Raw genomic sequence first — 24,243 nt, 5'->3', positions numbered from 1 at the left:
TTGAAAAGCCAGGTCTTTATAAGTTTCCTGAAGGCAGGTAGCGTTGGGCAGGCTTTAATGTGCTGGTGGAGGGAGTTCCACAATTTGGCAGTGGCAATAGTGAATCTCTTGTCACCCCAAGACGCCTTGTATGTGCGGGGAACCATCAGCAGGTTGGCGGTTGAGGAGCTTAAGGTTCGATTGGGCACATGGGCACAGAAGGCCTTCTTCAGAAAGTCTGGTCCGGTCTTGTGAATGGCCTTAAAGGCAATGCAGAGGGCCTTAAACTTGATGCGGCTTGTTATTGGTAGCCAGTGCAGACTCCGAACCATCGGGGAAATTGAATTGTACTTGGGGTGCCTGTTATTAATCTGGTGGCGGCATTCTGCACCATCTGTAATCTGTTGGTAATCTTTTGCTGGGCATTAATGAGCAGGCCATTGCAGTAATCGATTTTTGACATTACTAGCGTACTAACTAGTGTTTTTCCCGCACTTGGGGGGAGGAATGGTAGCAGTTTTTTGATCATTCTGAGAGTGAATAAAAGATGATGAGACAATGGCGTTTGTGTGAGCTGAGAAGGTTAGTTTGTCATTGAATATGACCCCTAGATTTCTTGCTTTAGGTACAGGGAGGGGTGAAGGTCCCAAGGTGGTCGGCCACCAAGTAGGGGACCATGCTGGATGTAATTTGACAAAGAACACTACCTCCGTTTTATCGGAGTGCAGCTTTAGACAATTCTTAGCCATCCAGGAACTGATGGCAAGCATGCCAGTTTGAAAACTGGCTGCAATTGCTTCTCCGTCGTTGTTGATTGCAAGCACCAGCTGTGTGTCGTCGGCGTAGGATATCAGCCTCATCCTATGAGTTTTAATTACCTTGGCCAGGTCCGACACATAGATATTAAACAGTGTCGGACTCAAGGATGATCCTTGTGGCACACCGCAAGGGAGGGTAAATGGAGGGGAATTAAATTTGCCGAGACTCACCAGCTGAGTGCGGTTGGACAGGAAGGAGGCCAATAGTTCCTTGGCTTTAAGTTTGACGCCTATGTTTGAGACACAGTCGATCAGAGTGGCATGGTCGACCGTGTCAAAGGCCGCTGATAGATCCAGCAGTATCAAGACTGCTGATCCACCTTGGTCTCGGGTGGCTCTGATTTCATCTGCCGCCTTAATGAGGGCGGTTTTTGTCCCATGGCCTTTCCTGAAGCCAAATTGTGTCTCATCCAGGAGATTATTTCTTCAATGTAGTGAGCTAGTTGCGTGTTCATTATTTTTTCAAAGATTTTTGCTGGGAATGGGAGGTTTGTGATGGGTCGTTAGTTTTTTTTGTCTAGTGGGTCAAGATGCTGCTTCTTCAGCAGGGGTTTAATAGTTGTCCTTTTCCAAGCTGAGGGGTAGATACAGGTGTCAAACATGGCATTGTAGATGTCTGTGAGGTTAGGGGCTAGTAGATCAGGGATGAGTTTTAATAACGAGGGTGGAAATGGGTCCTTTGGAGAGCCGATTTCATAGGTCCTGGGTAGGTGCTGGTGGGGGGTTTACTGTGGATCCTGATAGTTTGGAGACTACCTGAAAGAGACGTTTAGTGGAGTCTTGGGCTGCTTCTATTTGATTGGTGTAGTATTTGCTTTTCTCAGCAACCAAGAGCTGTTTATATTGGTGGATTGCATCTTTATAGCGCGCTTTGTCGGAAGTGTTATAATCTCTGCGCCAGTGTCTCTCGAGGTTCCTACAGCGTTGTTTTTCTAATCTGAGGGCTTCAGAAAACCAAGGTGCTGATGGTGAGGTTCTGTTTTTAGAGAGATTTTTTATAGGTACCAGTGTTTTAAAGGCATTGTTCAGCCAGTCTGAGTATTTGGAGGAGGCTAGTGTGGGATCGGCTGTGGGCTGTTCGTCACGTAAAGATACACTCCAATCTATCTCTGAGTGTATACCCCCTCCGACGCTCCATACATCATCTAATCCAAAGAGCACTCCTGGGTTGAGCCGAGTTCAACTGGTTCATCAGGGTGCAGTTCCTAAAAGGAAACGGGAGGGGAATTCTAAACGCGGGAAGAAAGCGAGATTGGACTACTCTCATACTAATGTTTTAAGGACTCTACCCGAAACGGTTATTAGTCCAGCTCTAGATACTAGGGTGAAATCAAATACACCCCCAGTGATAAATTCTTCTCAATCTGAGCCCCTGTTGCCTGTTTTAAATTTGGGAGATGGGTGTGAAGGGGGGAATGTTCATCTTACAAATATCTTAAATAATGTTCTTAGGGGATTTTTTACCCCTTGATGGCTAGGTTTGATACTATCGATGCAAGGCTAAGAGAAATAGAAAGGAGTATAGCAGATACAGCTAATCCCCTCGGGAGCAGTGGCAAAACTCATAATGTACCCGTGTTAAACACGGGTGACTCCCAACTCCCTTTTCCTTCAAAACTTATAGCCACGACAAACCTCTCTGAAATGAAATGAAATGAAAAGTAGATTTATAGAGCGCGGTCTCTGCTAGAACTGAATCTTTCCCATCTAGATCACTACCAGCTATACCTAACTCTTCTCTTCCTACCACTCTTATCCCTTTACCTGCTCCAAGCCAACTATCCATTTCGTCAAAGAGTCCCATTCGTGTAGCCAAACTAAACCAAACAGAAGCTTGGGAATCTTCTAGGGAGTCAGGTGAACGTATACACAGAGAAGTGGCCAGTACAAGATGGAAAGATGTAATTAAACTTCCTCCTGAAGCATCGCCCTATGTTATAATCTTAAATGGTGTTCCAGAGCTGGTCAATTCTGTCTCAGAAAGCTATGCTTCTCTCAAAAATAAAGTGACCAGTTGGTTAAACACATATAGGCCTCTTCCCCCAAATATTAGTTCAGAGGTCATAATGGTCAGAAGGGTTCCATGGGTAGGAAGTACCATTAAGAAAATAAAGGGGGATTGTATTTTGGTAAACTTCAGTAACCCTCAGATCGCATCATACATTTGTAATTGGCTAGGCGATAATGGAGCTACATCTATTAAATCTCTTCCACTGTCTTTCTTCTACCCTCCAACAAATATCCTGACCCAGCCCGAGAATGCTGAAAATTGGACTAGGGTTGGATCCAGCTCATTTAGAGGAAGACAGAGGTACATTCGTTCTGATGTGCCAATTAGAGGTGATTACTTGTGTACCAATAGGTATGCTTGTCTTGAAGAGGTTGACTGACTGAGCCAAGAGGACGGTACTTCCAACCCCCGCACTGAGGCTGAGTATTCTCCTGACCCTCAGTTTCCCTGTTTCATCCTACCTGATACTCTCCCAACCGTTTTGATGAATTCTAGCGAACCCCTCATGCATAAAAAATCTGATGCTACTGCAAATCCTCTAGCTATACGTAAAATTCTTTCATGGAATATAGCTGGTCTTGCCAATAAGCTCATCTGCCCTGTTTGGGGTTCTTTTATAGACCTCCACCATATATGCGGTTTTCAAGAAACATGGGCAAGGCAGGAATATCACCGTTTGGGGTTTGCTTCTTTTTCTATTCCGGCCACGTGGGGAGGCAGAGGTCGTCCTTCAGGAGGTTTAACCATCTGGGTTGCTACCCACTTGGGTTGTACTGCTACGATTCTAGAAACTGGGTCTGAGGATGTTCTTTGCCTGTCATTGGATTGGCGGACAGGCATTAAGCTTGTGGTGATCAATGTGTATTCCAGACCCGTGAATTTATGTATGGAATCTGGGGTCATTGACGTTTTATCAAATGTTTTAAATAAGATCCCCGAGGATATAATGCTTGTTATAGCTGGTGATTTTAACTCCCATTTTGAACCATTACAGGGACTGGTCGATCAAATAAACCATGAGGAGGATGAAATATGGCATATCCCTCGGGTAGTTGGTCCAATGGTTAAGCCCTGGGCCCCCCTGGCAGTTCAAATTACCTCACTAACGATGGCCCACTCGATTAGGGCCTGTAATGGCCGAACAATCTCGGACAACCCCTCAAGGCCTACGTATAACAAGCCGGGCAGGGAGGCTAGACTCGACTATATTTTCGTCCAATGTAAGGAGTGGAACAGAGTATGTGATTTTGTGGTGATGCCAAGGGGGGAGAGTGATCATAATCCCCTGATATTGGACGTCTCTTTATTAGGTCTGTGCCCGGGTGATTCCTTACCACCATCTAAACCTTTGGTACCGAATAGAGCTATTTTGACTAATAATAAACGTAGAGTCAAATGGGCTAAATTGGCTAGAAATCAAGGGGAACTTTCACAAGTATACGCTAGGGTAGGCCCAGCATTGAATGATGTTCTTACCCTTATGGAGCAGTACTCTTTCCCTGATTTTTACGGAAAGCTGGTTGAAGTCAACAAAGAATTATTCACCAGCCTAGATGATATATTTAACCCAATTGTTCCCTGCACGAACAGGACTTGCAGACGGTCCCAATGGTATAACAGGGCATGCAGTTCGGCCAAGAGTGACTTGTTGGATGCACTAAAAAAGAAAGCTAGCAGGGCTGTTATCCAACATAAGAGACAAATCTACCGGAATATAATACATCATGCCAAACTTGAGTGGGCTACAGAAAATTGGGATAGGCTAACTTCTGCTCTTCAGGCTAGAGACTCGCGGAGATTTTGGCTGACCGTGTCTACTGGCAGAGCTGAGCCTGAAGCAGCAGTCAAACCAAATATTGCCCCTGAAATTTGGGAAGAACATTTCAGTAGTCTTTATAGCGGGGATTATCCCTGTCCTGACTCCACTATCTCTGAGTCTGTTCTGCGTGATGCTGCTGGTCTAGAGCAGGTTAACTTTGCCCTAAGTGAGGTTCATTGCGCCATATCTATGCTTCCTGTGGGTAAAGCACCTGGGTTGGACGGGGTTCCTGGTGATTTGTATAAACACGAACCCAGAGTTTGGGCACCTTACCTTACAACAATATTTAATGCAATTGCCGGGGGTATGCCAGTTCCCTATACTTGGTTGGGCGCAGAGGTTGTCCCTATTTTTAAAAAGGCGTCGCCTCTGCTCCCTAGTAACTATAGGCCTATCAGTTTGATAGATGTCGCTCAGAAACTCTTTTCAAGGCTAATCCTTGACCGTCTTTTGGACTGGATGGAGGAATCTGAGATTCTGAGTCACTATCAGGCGGGCTTCAGAAAGAGCGTCTCAACAATTGATCAGATCTTTAGGTTGATTATTCTCTTCTGGAAGACAGTCAAAGTGGAGGGGGGTTCCCTCTATACAGTTTCCGTTGATCTGCGTGCGGCCTTCGATTTGGTCCCTCGCACGAAACTTTGGTCTGTGTTGCGAGAATTAGGCATCCCAGTACCTCTTTTGCAGATCATAGTGCGTCTCCATACTAATAATTTTGCAAAGGTCAGATGTGGGAGTGATGGAGGCTTATCATCTAGTTTTTCCGTTGAAAGGGGGGTAAGGCAGGGTTGTGTCTTGGCACCGACCCTGTTTTGCCTCTATGTAAATGGACTTATCTCTCACCTGAACCAGGTGCCAAATAGAGACGCTCCAAGACTCGCAGGTACGGGAATCTCAGCTATTATGTTTGCTGATGATACCCTGTTACTCGCCAAGACTCCCATGGGCGTCCAACGAGTCTTGGATGGATTTGTCTCTTTTTGTACTGATCGGGGGCTAGAGATCAACACAGCTAAAACAAAATTCATGATCTTTAACCCCCCCCCCCCCCCCCCCCCCCCGGTCAACCCGCCCCAACCCGGTTATTCACGGTATCAGTCTGGAGAGAGTTCACACCTTCGAGTATCTGGGACTAACTCTGAATGAAAACCTGACATGGTCTCATCACCAGATAAAATCAAATCTAAAATTAACACAAAAGGTGGGGGGTATCTTAAATTTATGGAATAAATCTTTGACTCATCCCATTGGTTCGCCACTTGAAATTTACAAAATGCAGGCGCGTGGGGCAGTAACATATGGCGGTGAATTGTGGGGCAATAATTGCGCCCCTGAAATTGTTACCACAGAAAACAAGTTCCTACGGAACTTGACTGCTCTACCATCGAGCTCACCACTTCTCCCCCTTAGGCTTGATCTGGGATTAAGATCAGTAAAGGAGGAACTAGGTGTGAAGCCCCTAACTTTCTGGAGGCGACTTTGGGTAACCCCCGAACTTTCGTGTTACCGGAGTGAATTTTTGGAACTCTACCAGCATACAGCTTTGCGGAAAACTCCATGGTTAATATACATTAAGAATGAATTATTTGGCTTGGGTCTATCGGCCCTGTGGATTAATGAAATGAAATGAAATGAAATGAAATGAAAAATTATATTTATATAGCGCGTAACTGCCCGGAGGCCTCGTCGCGCTTTAAGCAGAGTCCTATGACGGCTCCAAGATGCATTAACACGTTTTGGCGAACAAATGCGTTTTTAGGGCTTTCCTAAATGCCAGCCGATTGTTGATCTGTCTCATGTCCTGGGGAAGGGAGTTCCAAAGTCTGGCAGCAGTGTGAGAGAAGGAACGGCCACCCCATCGAGCTTTTGTGACCTTTGTTATAGTTGCTAGGTGCAGTGAACCGGAACGGAGGGATCTAGAAGGGACGTGAGGCACCACAAAGGGAGACAGAATGGCAGGGCCAATTTGATTAAAAGATTTGTGCACAATGCACATGGCCTTAAACTGTGCTCTGGCAGCCATCGGAAGCCAGTGCAGCTCCTTTAGAGCTTTCTTGGCTGACTGCCAGCGGGGGATGTTAAACAAAAGTCGGGCGGCACAGTTTTGGGTAACTTGGAGCCTATTGATCACTGTTGCGGGAGCACCCAAGTATAAAGCATTCCCGTAATCAAGGGGGGAGAGGATCAGAGCCTGGATCATAACTCTCCTGGCCTGAAAAAGAAGTAGGGGAAGGACTTTGCGAAGCATTTTCATTAGCCCTACACAGGTGGAGGCAGTTTTGTTAGCTTGAACCGAGAAGTCTAGCGCACTAGCAAGCCAGACACCAAGGCTCTTTATCTGGGGTTTGGGGAGGGGGGGAGAGCCAAGACATGTAGGCCAAATGGAAGCCAGTGTGGAGGATGGAGGGTTGCCTAATAGCATGATCTCTGTCTTCTCTCCATTAAGTTTCAGACAGGAAGAATGCATCCACTCAGCAACGGCCTCTAGGCATCGACCTAAGGTGTTGGACGACCCCTCAGTGTGGTCCAAGGAGACCACCAGTTGGGTGTCGTCTGCGTAGGTGACAATACGCACACCAAAGGACTGAACTATGTTTGCTAGAGGTTGCATGTAAATTCCACTAGAGGCCTGTAGTACGATATCCCGTAAAGACTTGGTCACTCTGTACTATGATCGCAATTTGACTGCTTCTTTAGCAAATGATTCACTAGGGTTAATGTCTACTACCTTCCTAACAATGAAGGACTATTATAAGTTGGAGACAGTCCTGGATGACATTAACCCCATAGGCCTCAGGAAATTATTTCTCCAATGGAGACATAATGCATTGCCTATCAGAGCCCTTACTAGTAGCTGGCACCCACCTACTCCTAAAAATTGTCCGGCTTGCACTGATGAGCTGGAGAATGAAACTCATGTATTGTTCTTCTGTCCATCCTATGCGAAATCCAGGAAAAAGTGGATTATTCCCGTCTGCAGAAATTGGGGTTTTAGGCACCATTTTGATGCCTATCGATTGCTGAAGTCAGATTTATCCCCGCTAACTGTATTTGCTGTTAGCAAGTATTTAGCTGCTGTGTGGAATATTAGAAGAACTTTTCTGACAAAATGAAATTTTATTTGTATTATTTGAAGTACCTATTCTTGGAAAATATTCTCTTAGATGATGTAATTTTTCCTTTTAAAAAAATGCTAATTATTGTGTTAGTCCTGGACTTATCTGTGTTGTATCTCTTTTATGACTTCACGAAGTCGAAATAAAGTTCAATGAAATGAAGTTTATATTGGTGGATTGCATCTTTATAGCGCGCTTTGTCGGAAGTGTTATAATCTCTGCGCCAGTGTCTATCGAGGTTCCTACAGCATTGTTTTTCTAATCTGAGGGCTTCAGAAAACCAAGGTGCTGATGGTGAGGTTCTGTTTTTAGAGAGATTTTTTATAGGTACCAGTGTTTTAAAGGCATTGTTCAGCCAGTCTGATTATTTGGAGGAGGCTAGTGTGGGATCGGCTGTGGGCTCGTAGTTGGATACTGACAATTGAGAGTTAAGGAGCTGCTGGTCTACTTGGCTCCAGGCTCTAAATTGTGTGGGCCTTCTAGGCATGAGTGGGGAGGAGGTTTTATTTGCCAGGATGTTGAATGACACTGCCCAGTGATCAGTCCAGGTCAGGGGTAGAGTTTTGATAATAGATAGATTGGTATTATTTGTAAAGAGCCCATCTAGCGTGTGACCGGCTCTATGTGTGGGGCTGGTAACCAATTGTCGGAGATTGATAGTGTCTAGCTCTGTGAGTAGGGTTACTGTATCCTTATCGTCAAGGTTTTCTAGATGGGAATAAAAATCACCTAGAATGGTGAAGTCCGCTTCCCCTGCTACGGGTTCCAGCAGGCTGCCCAGGGAGGTGAGGAACCCTGCTCACGGGCCTGGGGGGCGGTATAGGAGGGTTCCTTTGAAGGTTTGGGAGTTGTTGATTTTTATGGAGAATGTTATAGCTTCACAGGTCGTGCTAGGGAGTGTCTCTGTCCTTACCAAGTGTTTGTCTCGATGCATTATAGCCAGACCACCCACCTTCTTATTATTTCTGTCCTGTCTAACTACACAAAAACCTTCTGGGGTTGCGGTACAGAAGTCCGGGCCAGACGAGGGGTCTCCCCATGTTTCCGTTATAAATAAGATGTCTAGGTTATGGTTGATTAGGAAGTCTGCTAATTCATATTTGTGTTTGGGGAGTGAGCGTGAGTTTACAAGTGCCAAATGTATGTCATCCTGTTTGGAGTGAATTTGTCGGGTCCGGGTGTCTCCTGAGATTTTATAGATGTCATTAACGTTAAGCATAAAAGGGCATGCGGGACAACTGAAGGTTGTGTTGGTTTCTAAAGTGCAGGAATGGAGGTGAAGGCAGAGGGGGTGTTAGTGGAGTGGCCAATATTTTTTAGCTGGGTGCTGTAGTAGGATAGGTACTTCTTGGGCATGACTGGGTTATTTAGGTAAGGATTCCTGGCCCTGGGCCCGGTCGAGGCGCGGATGGGCGCAGACGGGCTTGCCTTAGGTGCGCCTTCGGCGCGCCAGCAGGCGCCCGCTGCGCGCGTCCGTTGCGCGTCTGGGCGAGCATCCCTATTTATGCAGCCAACTGAACAACTAGACTGACCACCTCAATGGAGTCTGCAATACTTCCGGTCTGCGTCGTGATTCCCTCCACACAATCGGAAGTATACGTGGTGGACCTAGGAAGATGCTTGGCGACCAAGTGATTGCAGTGAGTGCAGTGTGGTATTTTAAAAATCAAGGTATGCGGCGATGTGGTGAGTTTTAGAGGGATTTGTGAGCATAAGTAGAGTGATAAACATACATCAGCATATCAGCAAGTAACAGTTTTAAAAACAGTGAAATGAGCAGGAGGCCCTTTACCTGGCGCTTCGTGAACAATTTTAAAAATGGTGAAATGAGCAGGAAGCCCTTTACCAGGCGCTTCGTGAGCTGATGTCCACAGTGACTCGTACCTCTAAGCGCGTCCCATCAAATCACAACTAAAATGCTTACTTCTAAACTGCAGGTCGGCATCAAGACATGCAACGGATAAAGCTGACCTCATCCTTACCAATGAACCAGACATACTAATTTTGACTGAAACATGGCTAAATGAATCGTCTACGCCCATTCTAGACATACTGGTACCCCCAAAAACTATAGCATTACTAGACTAGACAGAATGGACAGGTCAGGTGGTGGTGTCACTTGCATACATCGAAGTAATCTAACAGTGAACTGATCCCACTCCCCATCATTATTATCTTCCTGCGAATACCTATACCTAGATAACACTAGTAATAACAAGCCTATATGCTCACTACATACATTCTACCACCCTCCAGGAGATAACCTCACCTTCATCGAACACCTGATGGATATTCTAGGTACAAATGTTGACCTCCAGAATACTCAAATATTCCTGGGTGACTTCAATCTCCATTGGGATGATCTGAATGACCCAGGGGTCAATAGCCTCAAAGCTTTCCTCACAGACCTTAACCTCACCCAAATCTGCACCAGTCCCACACATGATAAAGGCGCAATCCTCGATCTGGTAATCTCCAAAGTTGACTCTACTGTACTAGAATCGATCCTCCCGTGTGACTGGTCTGACCACCACATCATTACATTCAACATCAATGAATCACCTAAAGTACCCGCTACACAACCCACGAGAATGAAAATTTGGAAGCGAGATATGAAAAATATCAGTTCCAACGTACTCTCAAGCTCAATCCCTAACAGCTTGCTCCCCCCTGAAGGATCATCCGATGTTCATAGTCTGACCAATCACTACTTCCACTCCATGAACACGTTTCTAGACAAAGTAGCTCCCCTTCAACTGAAAAGAATCACCAAAAAAGACTCAAAACCGTGGTATGATGGCAGGTTAAATGAAGACAGAAGATCCCTCAGATTAATCGAACGACGGTGGAGATCTATCCCATTCACCGACCACCTCAAGGCTCTAAGAACAACGAGAAATGCCTATTTTAGAAAGGTCAGAAGATCTAAAGGGGACTTCTTCAGCACTCAATTAAACCTAGCTAAGAACCGACCCAAAAAACTATTCGAATTAATAAAAGCGCAAACTAAGGATGCACCCCCCCTCCAACAGGATAGTCCAGACATAAGACCCAATTGCGAGGATTTTGCCGCATTCTTTACTAGGTAGATGGAAAGCATAAAGACGACCTGGTCAACGACTTAATAACCCTCATGGACACTCAAACAGTCTCTCCAATTACCAAACCACAAGCCCCAACCTCCAGTTCTTCAAAATTCGACCTCAAACACAACGCATCATGGTCCTCTTTCAACTTTTACAGTGAAGAATCCATATATAAAATTCTGATGGCCTTGTATCCCTCCAACCACTTCACAGACCCTCTCCCCGCGAACTATCCAAAAGACTAAATACCATTTGTACTACCTCTGTGGACCATAAGATCATAAACACATCCCTCAGTCAAGGAACCATCCCAGATATCCTTAAAGAAGGACAGGTATACCCTATCTTAAAGAAGCCATTGGCGGACCCATTGGACTTAAACAACTATTGCCCAATATCCAACATCCCCACTCTAGTCAAACTCCACGAAAAATGTGTTCATACATAGTTGGGAACCATATAGTCCATTTCAACCACCTCAACCAATACCAATCTGGCTTCTGTCGTACTTTAATATTCGGGACCGCGTAGGGGACAGGGCCCTACCCCTGTCTATGTTGGTATTAGCGAACCGCAAATGGTAAATGCGGCATGTACGAGTGCTTTATATATCGTTCTAGCTATGAATGCACTGTGTACACGTTATTCTGCTCCACTACGCGGGTTCCATTTTGGAAGCAGTGGCCATCTTGTCATTGCCCTCACATAGGCTATGATGGAGTTAATACGGGCCTCACAGTACATGGGCTTTCCCTCTGACTTCTCTGTGACCTGGGCAGCTGGCTCTGCTGCCCCGGGTCAAGCCGGTCTCACGAGCTCCCCTTCCTCCGTCCACCTGTGATTAGCATCAGGGTTTGACCCGTCATAAAACCCTTTCATTCTACACAATCCCCCGGCTAATCTCTTCCACACCTGCTTGTTCTTGCTTTATGACTTGTTTCCCAAAACAGGAGATGCTCATGTTTATTGGGGGGTCTATTTACTTCAAACGTGGGATCTGAACCTTACTGTGTAAATCATTGTGGGCTGGCCGAACTGGAATGTGGGATGGTCATCATGACTTTGCTTTTTCGTTTATAATGTATGCCTTTATATGACCATATCGTAAACCAAGGAATGTGTGCCTGGAGCATGATATTTTATACTTAAGGAGAAGTCCGTTCCTATGATTTTCAGCAGTCTCCTGAGAACATACACGCTGTTGTACTTCTAGGATACCTGTCATTGGTCTGCAGCCAATAAACGATTCTTTGACTTCACCCAGAAGACTCTGTGTTTCTGTAGGTCCGGAACAGGGTGAACCCAGAAGTCATAGGGTGTGTGCCCCTGCACCGCTGGGTCTAAAATCCCCAGTACTTCAGTTTGGCGCCCAACGTGGGGCGATTTCAGCGGTACCAGTCCAAGCCAGAGGTTCGTGAGGAGCTTCGTGTGGAAATTCCGGAGGAAGGCCGCCACTTCATCGACCCCTGCATGTCGACGTGGTCCGAAAGTCTTTTCTGCGAGGTTCTCCGCGTCCCGACGGCTACGAAGGACTGCTGCCCTGATTAATCGACCTGTTTTGGACCCTTGACGAGTTTGAGAGAGCGGAACAATCGAGAGAGTCTTCTGGTGACGCCATCGATCAGCAATATTCAGTTAAGTATAAGTGGAGCGTCTCCCATTTGTTTTGGTATCCTTCGGGATCATTTGAATTGGGTACTTTGGAGTTTGCAAACGCCAAAACCAGAGGACTCGTGTATTCACGAGACTATCGTAATCGATAATCCTTTGACGTTTGGATCTAGACTAGTGAGCAAAGATGCCTGGTTCTGGACTATTTGGTAGATTATTCTGTTTGGGTTGTGGAAAAGATTTCCAGCTAGAGGAATCATGTCCGGTTCCTCCGGTTGGAACTCCAACTTATGAGCTCTATGTAAAACATGGCGTAGGCCCCATTGCGTATAACGAAGTGTGGATCCACTACACCAGGAAAGATGGTGGTTTAAAATGGCCCCAAAATGGTAGTTTTGATACCGATATTTTAGATAATCTGGAAATTAAATTGTTTAAGAAGAAAGCCCGGCCGGCGATGTTTGACTCTTTCCGCTTATGGCGAAAGGAAGCCAAACAGAAGGAAATTAAGTTAGCGAAAAAGAATAAGAGAGAGAGAGGTATGTCAGTAATGCAAGCAGCTGTACAATTTAAAGACAATGAAGAGGAGCAAATGAATGAGCAATTGCACAGGCAGCGTAAGTTAGGGATTGACAAATGTTACCCAGCTTTGCCACATTCTAAGCAGGATGAGTCAGAGGAAAAGGAGAAAGATCCTTTGATGTCACATTTGTTGAGTTCGCCACCCCCGTATGCTCAAACTGCCACGGCGCCTCCCCAGCTTGTAAATATGCCGCCTCCAGTGCATGTACTGCAAGCCTTGCCGCAACCGCCAGTTGCTTTGCAGCCAGTTCCTATTCCTGTAGCGCAGCCCTCTCAAGTGCTGCCAGTTGTGCTTCCAACTGCCCCCGCACTTCCTGCGACTTTGCCTAATCCAGTAACTGCCTCCCCTAACACTCTTCCTTCCACCACTCCAGTACCTGTCTCTACATCCTCTTTTCTTCCCTCTGTTTTTCCCCCTGTTCTCGCCTCAGCTTCTCCTTCAGCGCGACAGCGCCTAGCTAATGTGGTTACTACATTAATGTCTCCTCTCTTTGGGTCATCTGGTGCAACTCCTGGTGTACAGCGTAAGCAGTTGCGCAGCCAATTGCCTAACCCCGATGAGAAAAAGGTAATAGATCACATGGCGCGTAGATGGATCGTTTTCCCTTCACTGTATGATGTGGAATCAGTTGTTAACACTTTCCATCAATGGGATGCCCCTAAACAGAGATATGTGTTTGAGAAAATGTGCGAAATTCTCTGTGAAGAATTGGAGGATAGTGGTAGAAATCCGAACCCGCAGGAATTGTGTAGAGTGAGGTTCGATTTTGGAACTGGTATAATTGTGGACCGTGGAGTAGATAAAGCAGTTGCGGTTGTATTGTCCTTTAGGAATGATGATTGCCAACAATCATTGTTTGAACAAGATGTCCTTGTGGGGAAAAAGGTAAAAGCGCGACAATACCCTATGAGAGAAGTTCCCCCGGTATGGAAGGAAGCGGTTGCAGCTGCCGGTGGTAATCCCGCTGTGGCAGCGCATTTCCAGCGTGTTTGGGTGCATGTTCCATGGAAGCGCTCTGAGGTGTTAGCGCTTAAGCAGTCCTTACCTGATCCCCGTAAAAACCCAGCAGGTTATTATAAAGAGTTGTCACAGACGGCAGGGTCATGCATTATGAATCTGGCCGATATAGACATGTTGTTTGGTAATGTTGTTCCACAGCCTCTATGGGGATCAATTCGTAATGTAGATCACAATGCAGAACTAGGGGATACATGGACTAACATTATTGCTGCTGACGCTAGACAAACTGGTGGTGCGAAACCAGAACCTTTGGTAGCTGAATTGCCTGGTAGAATCATCACGTATATGAAGACAATAATGCCTGCGATGCGCGTAAATTGGGATAAGTTATCTGCATGCAAGCAGAAGAAAGATGAGACAGTGTCAGACTTCTTTACTAGGTTTGAAGAAACGTTTATTGACCACAGTGGGCAAGATATGAGTACTGAGGGTGGCCAACGGCTGTTTGTGGATAAGTTTGTGCAGAATTTACTTCCTGACCTGTGTAAAAAGTTAAAAGATTCAGAAAGTTCTTGGGCTGTTTCTTCTTCAGCGCAAATACTGGCTACTGCACAGTATTATGAAAATAGAGATAAAGACGAGAAAGATAGAACGGAGAAGAAAACGAAGGAACTGAAGACAAAGGTCCTTTTACAGCAGGCCTATCCGCCACGTGGAGGTCAGAATAATTATAGGCAACCCCAAGGTGTCTATCACCAACCCCAACAATTTCAAAACAATCAGCAAATGAATGGGTATTATCAACCACGTGTCCCGGTAGGTCCCAACCAATGTTCATACTGCAAAGAGGAAGGTCATTTTAAATATAGTTGCCCTAAGTTAATGCAGCGGAATGGTAATATGTATGGCGCAAGAGGTAGAGGTGGTCAGCAAGCTCCTAGAGGTAGAGGGCGTGGAAGTGTTCCCCAAAATGCGCGTCCTCTGCCGCCTCAGAATACCATTAATAGCTTTGATCAGCAAGCTAACGCGATTGGTAATATGGCACAGTATTATAATAATGATTATTATGCAGAAGATGGTGATGCAGAAAATAATGATTACTAGGACAGCCGTAGCCAGAGAGAGGGAGTTGTTTCAGTGCCAGTGGATCAGAGTGGACCGTATGTTGAGGTGACTACAGCAAATGTAACGGAGCCTTTTCTGCTAGACACTGGTGCTGCAAAGCGTTCAATTATGCATTCCAAACTCCCTGGCGCACCTTTGTCTGGCGATATAAATGTTTCAGTAGGTTTTTCTGGCGCCCCAGTTAGGAACCCGATTTCTAGTCCCATGTCACTTTCTGTTGGACCTTGCGAGCTGAAAGCACCCCTGATCCTGACAACAGGTTGTGGTGAGAATTTGCTGGGATTAGATTTGTTGAAAAGATTGCACGCTACACTGTATTGTTCTCCTTCGGGAGTACAACTTACATTAGGCAGGAAAGTGGTTTCCCCAATGTATTTGTCTAAAAACACGATGCCACCTGAATTGTCGTCCCTTCCGGATGCCCTTTGGGCTACTGGTCCCAATGATGTGGGCCTCTTGGAGATACCGCCATATGTGGTGACTTTAAAGGGTAATGTCAGACTGCCACGTATTCCCCAGTACAAGATCTCTAATGAAGGACAGAAAGCATTGTTAGACATTGTCGGCGACCTGATTAATAAGGGTGTGATTGAAGAGACAAGAGTCAACGTTTGCAATAGTCCGATTTTACCTGTCTTAAAACGAACGGATCCTTCGCAGCCACCTGTTTACAGATTTGTGATTGATCTTAGAGAGGTTAATAAGATTGTTGTGCCACAGTTTCCGGTTGTCCCTGATATAACTGCCTTGTTAACGATGATTCCCGCCTCTGCTGCATGGTTTTCAGTGATCGATTTAAAGAATGCTTTCTTTAGTATCCCAATTGCAGAAGAGAGCAGAGATATTTTTGGTTTCAGTCTGGGAGGCCGAAGCTTCCGCTTCAAACGCGCTCCCCAGGGCTACTGTGAGAGTCCATCCATATATAGTAAGGCTCTGAAAGCGCAGCTTGATGCACTTGTTTTACCTAGTGGCGCTATCCTGATTCAGTACGTGGACGATTTACTGATCGCTGCGGATACTGAAAAGATCTGCAAAGAAGCCACATTGTCACTGTTGCGCCATTTATCCGCTTTCCATCACAAAGTGTCTCTCTCTAAGCTGCAATATTGTCGACAAGAAGTGACCTACTTAGGTCATCTCTTATCGAAGGAGGGAAGGAGACTGACCCCAGAGAGAATTCAAGCCATTGCACAGTTGAGTGTGCCAAAGACACAGAGAGAAGTACGTGCTTTCTTGGGCATTACCTCATACTGTAGGCATTGGATCCCTAGTTTCTCCTTGCTGGCAAAACCTTTGTTAGCCTTAACATGCAAAGACACACCGAATCCTATCCCATGGTCTGAAGAGTGCCAGAAGAGTTTTGTGGAATTGCGTAATGCATTATGTTCAGCACCTGTGTTGGGTACTCCCGACTACAGTAAGCCTTTTACATTGTATGTTCACGAGAAAGATGGATGTGCGTTGTCAGTGTTAACACAGCCTTTTGGCGACAGACCGCGCCCATGCGCATATTTTTCATCCACCTTGGACCCTGTAGCGAGGGCATTGCCAAGCTGTCTGAGAGCGACAGCTGCTGCAGCGATGTCTATCCGACAATCGGCTGGTTTGGTAATGGACAACACATTGATTGTCATGGTTCCACACGCTGTAGATACATTATTAAATAGAACTAAGACACAACACTTGACTAGTGCACGATTATCGGGCTACGAACTTACACTGTTAGCTAATCACATACACATAAAAAGATGTAATACGCTGAATCCAGCTACATTGTTGCCAATTCCAGCAGACTCAGATGAGATTGAGCAACATGACTGTCTGTTCAGAACAGAAGAAGAGACGAAAGGGAGAGTAGATCTCAAAGATACTCCCCTGACTGAGTGTGATGGCACTTTATGGGTAGATGGTTCATGTTTTAAGCTCCCTAATGGTGACACGACTGCTGCATATGCTATCACGACTTTACACACAGTCGTGGAAACTGCACGAGTGCCACATAATTCGGCCCAAGCAGCAGAATTAATCGCCCTCACGAGAGCATGTGTGTTGTCTGAAGGAATGAGAGTGAACATATACACAGATAGCCAGTACGCCTTTGGCGTGGCTCATAATTTTGGGCGTTTGTGGAAGGAGCGTGGGTTCCTGACGTCGCATGGAGCTAAAATTCAGAATGGCAAGTTGGTGAATGATCTCCTTGAGTCACTGACCCTACCGTTGCAAGTTGCGATCATGAAATGCAGTGCGCACAGGAAAGTCACAGATGATGTTGGACGTGGGAATGCGTTTGCTGATGAGACCGCGAGAGAAACGGCACAGAATGTGAAGACTAGAATGCATGTTGCAGGTCCCGCAAGATGGGTTAGTGATGTGGGAATGTGTGAGAACACAATAGAGAGTGTGAAGTCGCTTCAAGCTGAAGCCACAGAGGAAGAGTTAAGCAAGTGGAGAGAGAGTATGGGTAAGTTGGATGAGAATGGTTGCTGGATTGATTTGACAGAACATAGGCGATGGTTGTTGCCTGATGCATATGTGCTTCCAGTAGTTACTATGGCACATGGAATGGCACATATCAGTACGAAAGGTATATGCAAGTTGTTGGCTCCAGTATGGCAGAATGCTGGGATTCCCAAGTGTGCAGAGAACGTGGTCAAGAATTGCATAGTATGCTTGAAGTACAACCCTGGTAGGGGAACCCCAACTCCGGCTGGTCACTTTGCACCCCCATCATGTCCATTCGAAGTTTTGCAGCTGGACTTTATTCACATGGAAAGATGCAACAACCTGAAATATGTACTGGTGGTTGATTGTGCTTTCTCAAAATGGATTGAGGCTTATCCTCTGAAAGATAACACTGCCCTATCCACAGCCAAAGCCCTTGTGAAGGAGTTTTTCCCTAGGTTTGGGATGCCAAGAATGGTGTGGTGTGATAACGGAAGTGAGTTCGTGGGTAAAGTGATGAAGAATGTATGTGAAGGTTTAGGCATCCAGCAGAAGTTCCACGCTGCAAATCACCCCCAATCAGCTGGATTAGTAGAACGCTACAATGGAGCCTTAAAGCTCAAGCTGGCTAAAATTCAGGCGAGCACCGGTCTTAAATGGCCTGACGCTCTGCCCCTAGCACTCCTGTCCACCAGAATGACCATACACTCACGAGTGGGACTTAGCCCTTATGAGGTCGTCTTTGGCCGCCCGGCTAATGTGTGGGGCGTGCCAAGACCGGCGAAATTTAGCGAAATAGAGCATCCAGTACTGCTCGATTACCTGTATGATTTGACTGTTAAACTGCGTGTTTTGCACCAACAGGTACATGATACTCTTCCCCAAGCCTCTGAACCTCCTGGACACCCTATCAACCCTGGTACGTGGGTGCTAGTGCGGAACTTCCAGCGCAAGAGCAACGACGAGCCCCGCTGGCTTGGCCCTCATCTTGTTCTTCTATCAACAAGATCAGCAGTGCGAGTGAAAGGGAAGAAGCACTGGATCCATGGTACTCACTGCAAAGTAGTCCCTTTGCCTCTGCCATATGACCGGTGGGTCAAAGAGGGTATCACCGACTCTGAGACAGACACTGTACTCCGTTTCACACCATTCAGTGATGCACGCCTAAGAGGCACAGTTTCAGACCAAGAGAGTGACAACATTCTGCAGGAAGCTGTGCCACCATCGAGTCGACTGGACACCACTGAGCCTGAACTTTTGTTTCAAGACCAAACAGCACCTGGCCGTCTCCGCTATAATTTGAGACCTAGGCCCATGGACAAATAAAGATTTCCTCACTTTTTCCTTTTGACATTCTTTGCTCTCCCATCTGAAGGACTTTCTTGATTTTTGTTTTTCGAACCACCATCCGGGTTCTGCCGCAGGGTCGCGGTGCCAAGACTTTGGGGTACAGGCCGAAGACGCTAGGTCGACGGTTCTGGTTAGTCTAGGGCGTTTCCCAGGACTGACAGGCGTACTCCTTAGCAGAAGAAACTCATCCACCGCGAGCGGCCCGAGTAGAGGATGGAGTTTTTTAAGATGGAGAGACCAATTGAGGAAATGAACTTTAACGCAAGGATGTGTAGAATTGTAAAAAGTAAATGTTTTGTCTTTTTGTGCCTTTTTACACTGTGTAGCATAATGATGTTTATTGTAGGATTTGTGTTCTTCTCCGCTCAAAAGCCCATTGAACCCACTCAACAGCCTATATTCCTTTCTACTGCCTCCTCTCACTCTTTTCACCCTTTGCCTGAGCACGAACAGACCAGACGATCAGAGTTCGTAAATAACTCGTTTATCCAGCTCTTGCACCAGCACCAACTGGTAATGAATACGACCAATTGCTGGGGGTGTGTGGGTTAATGCCACATACCATTAACAAGGGTATTCCCTACCTGGTGCTGCCGTACAGTTACAATGGATCGTCATGGGCATTCCAAACCATGTTTCTCTATGCTCTGGATACATACTCCCCTCGCCAACCGCGTTCCATCAGACCTATCACCAATAATAAGGCCTTGATGAAAGGAGTTGCCGATATGAGTAGGGATATTAATGCATACTCATCTATTCCCAAAGAAGAGTTGAGACCTTATGTAGGATGGAACGTGACGGGGTATAGTATTAGTCTGGGTGAAAGACAGCGGAAAATCTCATCTCCAATCTGGGTCGTACCCCACATGGGTCGGTTCTGCTTACAGGGTAATGGTCAGAATCCTAGAGCTCAACTGGGAAGAAGTGACTGTACTGAAACGTACACTTTCCCGTCACAGTTTTCTCCTGCGTTTTTAGCTGCCAAGGGCACATATTTCATCTGCAATGACCGAGCATATACATGGTTGCCCCCTGATTTCTCGGGCACATGTTATATTGCGAACTTGCTACCGCCGACATTTACTGCTGCCTCTGACTATCACAAGACCAGAGTTGTGAGAGGTGTAATTAGTAAGGAGGATACTGCCGGTCAGGAAGCAGGAGACTTCTTCTTGGGTTTCCTGCCGTTTTGGGGACCTATGGTCAATAGTAGGAACCTGAGACAGCTGACTCGTGTGGTTGAATCCACTGTCAATGTAACGGCTGGTGCCCTTAGTAATCTGACAGCTGAGCTCCAAGCGGATCGCCTTATGACTCTGCAGAACCGCATGGTTCTAGACGTTATTCTTGCAGACCGCGGTGGGGTATGCAAGGTCATCCAATCCAGTTGCTGCCTTTTCATACCAGATAATGCTCCAACAGTGTATCAAGCCATCTCCAAACTCCATAAAATATCTGAAGCCATACACGTGGATAAGGGAGATTGGTCACTGGTGGGGTGGTTCTGGGAATTGATATCTGCCTGGGGTTGGAAAGTTCTGATGGTCATTGGAATGATCTTAGCCATTCTTTTCCTGCTCTGCCTGTGTATACAGTGTGCTCCCGCGATATGTGGTCTCTGTGCTACCTTATGTGTAAGGAAACCTGTATCGAGAGACGAGCTAAGTAATAGGATGATGCTACAGCAACATATCCATGACTTTGCGAACATTGACCTAGACTCGGATTAAGATGAGTATAGTGATTGCCTATGTAAGGGCAAAAGGAGGGTCTGTCGTACTTTAATATTCGGGACCGCGTAGGGGACAGGGCCCTACCCCTGTCTATGTTGGTATTAGCGAACCGCAAATGGTAAATGCGGCATGTACGAGTGCTTTATATATCGTTCTAGCTATGAATGCACTGTGTACACGTTATTCTGCTCCACTACGCGGGTTCCATTTTGGAAGCAGTGGCCATCTTGTCATTGCCCTCACATAGGCTATGATGGAGTTAATACGGGCCTCACAGTACATGGGCTTTCCCTCTGACTTCTCTGTGACCTGGGCAGCTGGCTCTGCTGCCCCGGGTCAAGCCGGTCTCACGAGCTCCCCTTCCTCCGTCCACCTGTGATTAGCATCAGGGTTTGACCCGTCATAAAACCCTTTCATTCTACACAATCCCCCGGCTAATCTCTTCCACACCTGCTTGTTCTTGCTTTATGACTTGTTTCCCAAAACAGGAGATGCTCATGTTTATTGGGGGGTCTATTTACTTCAAACGTGGGATCTGAACCTTACTGTGTAAATCATTGTGGGCTGGCCGAACTGGAATGTGGGATGGTCATCATGACTCTGCTTTTTCGTTTATAATGTATGCCTTTATATGACCATATCGTAAACCAAGGAATGTGTGCCTGGAGCATGATATTTTGTACTTAAGGAGAAGTCCGTTCCTATGATTTTCAGCAGTCTCCTGAGAACATACACGCTGTTGTACTTCTAGGATACCTGTCATTGGTCTGCAGCCAATAAACGATTCTTTGACTTCACCCAGAAGACTCTGTGTTTCTGTAGGTCCGGAACAGGGTGAACCCAGAAGTCATAGGGTGTGTGCCCCTGCACCGCTGGGTCTAAAATCCCCAGTACTTCACTTCCGGGCAGGTCACAGTATAGAATCAGCCATGACACTCATAATAGACGATGCACTGAAAATCCTTGACCAAAACGAAACTTGTTTACTAATCTTGCATGACCTATCTTCTGCCTTTGACACAGTCAAACTCCACAACTTGCTAGACCTCCTGAAACACAGAATGGGTTTATCCGGCTCTGTTCTTACCTGGTTCACCTCCTTCCTCCAAAACAGATCACAAAGATTCAAGGCCAACAATTCCTTATCCAATCCTGTGCCAGTAACTCCAGGAGTACCGCAAGGATCATGCCTCTCACCCACTCTTTTCAACCTCTATATGGAACCACATACCGAACTCCTCAGCACATCTAAGGTCCACTATCACATGTATGCAGATGATACTCAACTCTACATAAAGATCCATTCACTTGAGGACATCAAATCTCTCAATTCAACGCTGGAAAAAACTCAATCCTGGCTGACCAAAGACCATCTGAAACTAAACACCCTCAAAACTGAATTCCTCCTAATCACTCCCCCCAACCATTCTTCCATCACTCACGACTGGCTGAATCACCTAACAGCACTCAAAGGTCAATTACTCATTGTCGATTCAGCAAAATCACTGAGAATAACGCTGGACAGAAACTTAAACATGCAGAAACATATCAGTGCCTCTACGAAAGGAGCACATTTTCAAATAAACACCTTAAGAAAACTGAAACCCTTTTTGCCCGCAAATTACATCAAACAGGCTGTGCAAGCCTTAGTAATCCCAAGAGTAGAATATGGATGTGTCGCCCTTTGTGGTCTTCCCAGATCAACGACAGTCCCGCTAAGAGCCACACTCAACACAGCCGCTAGACTAATCACATGCTCCAAAAGAAACTCTCATATCTCCCCGGACCTTAGAGTTCTCAATCGGTTACCATTCGAGGCGAGAATTCATCTAAAAATCGCTTGTGTGACGCACAAGGCCCTACACCACAATACCCCAAGATATCTATCACAAAAACTGTCACTCTCATGTGGTAACAAATCCACCAGGAGCTCCAAGAATCTTCTTTTGAAACCCAAAGATTCGCCAAAAAAACATATAACCGATCCTTCTCAGGAATGGCCCCTAGGATCAGGAATGCCCTAGCCCCAGAAACGAGACAGAATCCCTCTACTGCCTTTTTAAAAAAAGAAGTGAAATCGATTCTCATGTTTAAGTTTACGTGAAATATTTTATTTCTGGATTTTTAGTGACCACTTTATTTTGGACCTCTCGCAACAACATTTGAACTATATTCTCAGGGATATTATGTTTCTAAAAAGTTTGTATATAACCTTGTAATGGATATGTTTTTTTCTAGTGGTAGCTACTTCTATGTATTAGACTCAATCAGAGATTCTCTACTATATTTGTATCTGCTCCTTGACATCTGGCTTGAAAAGCGCTCTGATACCCGCAAGGTTCTTGTTCGCGCTATATAAAACTCTCAAAATAAAATTAAATAAAATAAGTATAAAAGTGTAAGTAATAGCTCCCCTATGCCGCATGAGTTATCACTCAAATATCAGCTGTAAATATATTTTGAAAATGTTGCCATTATTCCCCAACCATCAGCTTATTATTTATCAAAATACACCCACTTTCGTCTCGAATACACACTTTTCAATGTTGGTATAAATATATTAATTCAACTAGTCCAAATGTAGTTGGCTGGCTGGACACAGGAGAACTACTCATAGGTTGGTGGAGAGCTACTGGCTGCACTCGAACTACTAGGTGGAGTAGCCTGGGCAACATTTGCTCTCTCTAAATGGACGATTAGTGCAATGAACTGCTGTGGGTGAACATTTAAGTTTTGTATGGTGTTTGTACGGTGTCTGTCACAGAGTTACAGCCCATGTGTATTCATTTTAAGAACTTTCAAAATTATATGAAATAGAAACAATTGTTTGTTAAAATCTTCAAAAGTAGATGGACTATGAAGCGAACGTAGTGAATGCCTCATTACTTAAAGGTGTCTGTAAGCACATTAAAGCCCCCAGATGCCAGTCACCCCTGGATCTAGGCTGCCAGCGGTGTAACCTTGGAAATGAGCCTCTTGTGCGGTGTGGCATTGACTCCTCGGGTGTTTACATTTTGCTGCAGTCATTTCCGGTCTTTGCTGCGGTGGGCTCTTACCTCAATGTTGTGTGGGACCATTCACTGCCACGGCGGCCCTCGCCTCTCTTCAGTGCCTTGCCTTCTCTCCTCCTGTCCCGGTTCTGCTCCTCCTCAGCACTGAGAGAGATACTCATTCCTCCTAGCTCCGCCCTACAGTCAGCAGCTGGAGAAACGAAACCGAAACCGGGGGGAGGCGGGGGAGAGGGAGAAGCGAAACAGGCGTTGGAAAAAAGGCAAGCACCGTCGAGTTTCAACATTTCACTTTGTCAATACAATGTCGCTGTGTGTGAACTGCTGCAGGGAAAATCTCACGCTGCATTTCACCCGGAGGCTTCTGCGTATCCCTTCACCGCAAGAGCTACAATGAAACAGCAGAGATCAGCGAAAGTACTTCCTAGAAATCCCTTAAATGGACACTTGTGCCAGTCAGCCCCGGAGAGATGGAACGATGCTGGGGTGCAGCCACTGAAATGGACTTTATTTGGTTTCAAAGATAGGAAGACCCTGGAATTAGCCCTGATGTGGCTGTGTATTAATCCAGACACCTGTTCAGAGCACGCACTGGCAAA

The 24,243-nt window shown here is 45.8% G+C and overlaps 1 protein-coding gene across 1 annotated transcript in view; it reads right to left on the bottom strand.

The window, feature by feature from the left end:
- Positions 1–23,832, bottom strand: part of LOC146854280 (zinc finger CCCH-type antiviral protein 1-like) — a 230,261-nt gene extending 206,429 nt beyond the window's left edge. Inside the window, exon 1 of the mRNA XM_085652057.1 lies at positions 23,693–23,832. The gene's annotated coding sequence lies outside the window, so the exon portion shown is untranslated. The remainder of the gene's footprint in view (positions 1–23,692) is intronic.
- Positions 23,833–24,243: the final 411 nt, after the last annotated feature.

This window comes from Triturus cristatus, chromosome 4_1 (assembly GCF_964204655.1).
Source record: "Triturus cristatus chromosome 4_1, aTriCri1.1, whole genome shotgun sequence".
Classification (NCBI taxonomy): domain Eukaryota; kingdom Metazoa; phylum Chordata; class Amphibia; order Caudata; family Salamandridae; genus Triturus; species Triturus cristatus.
This window is presented reverse-complemented; position numbering and strand designations above follow the sequence as displayed.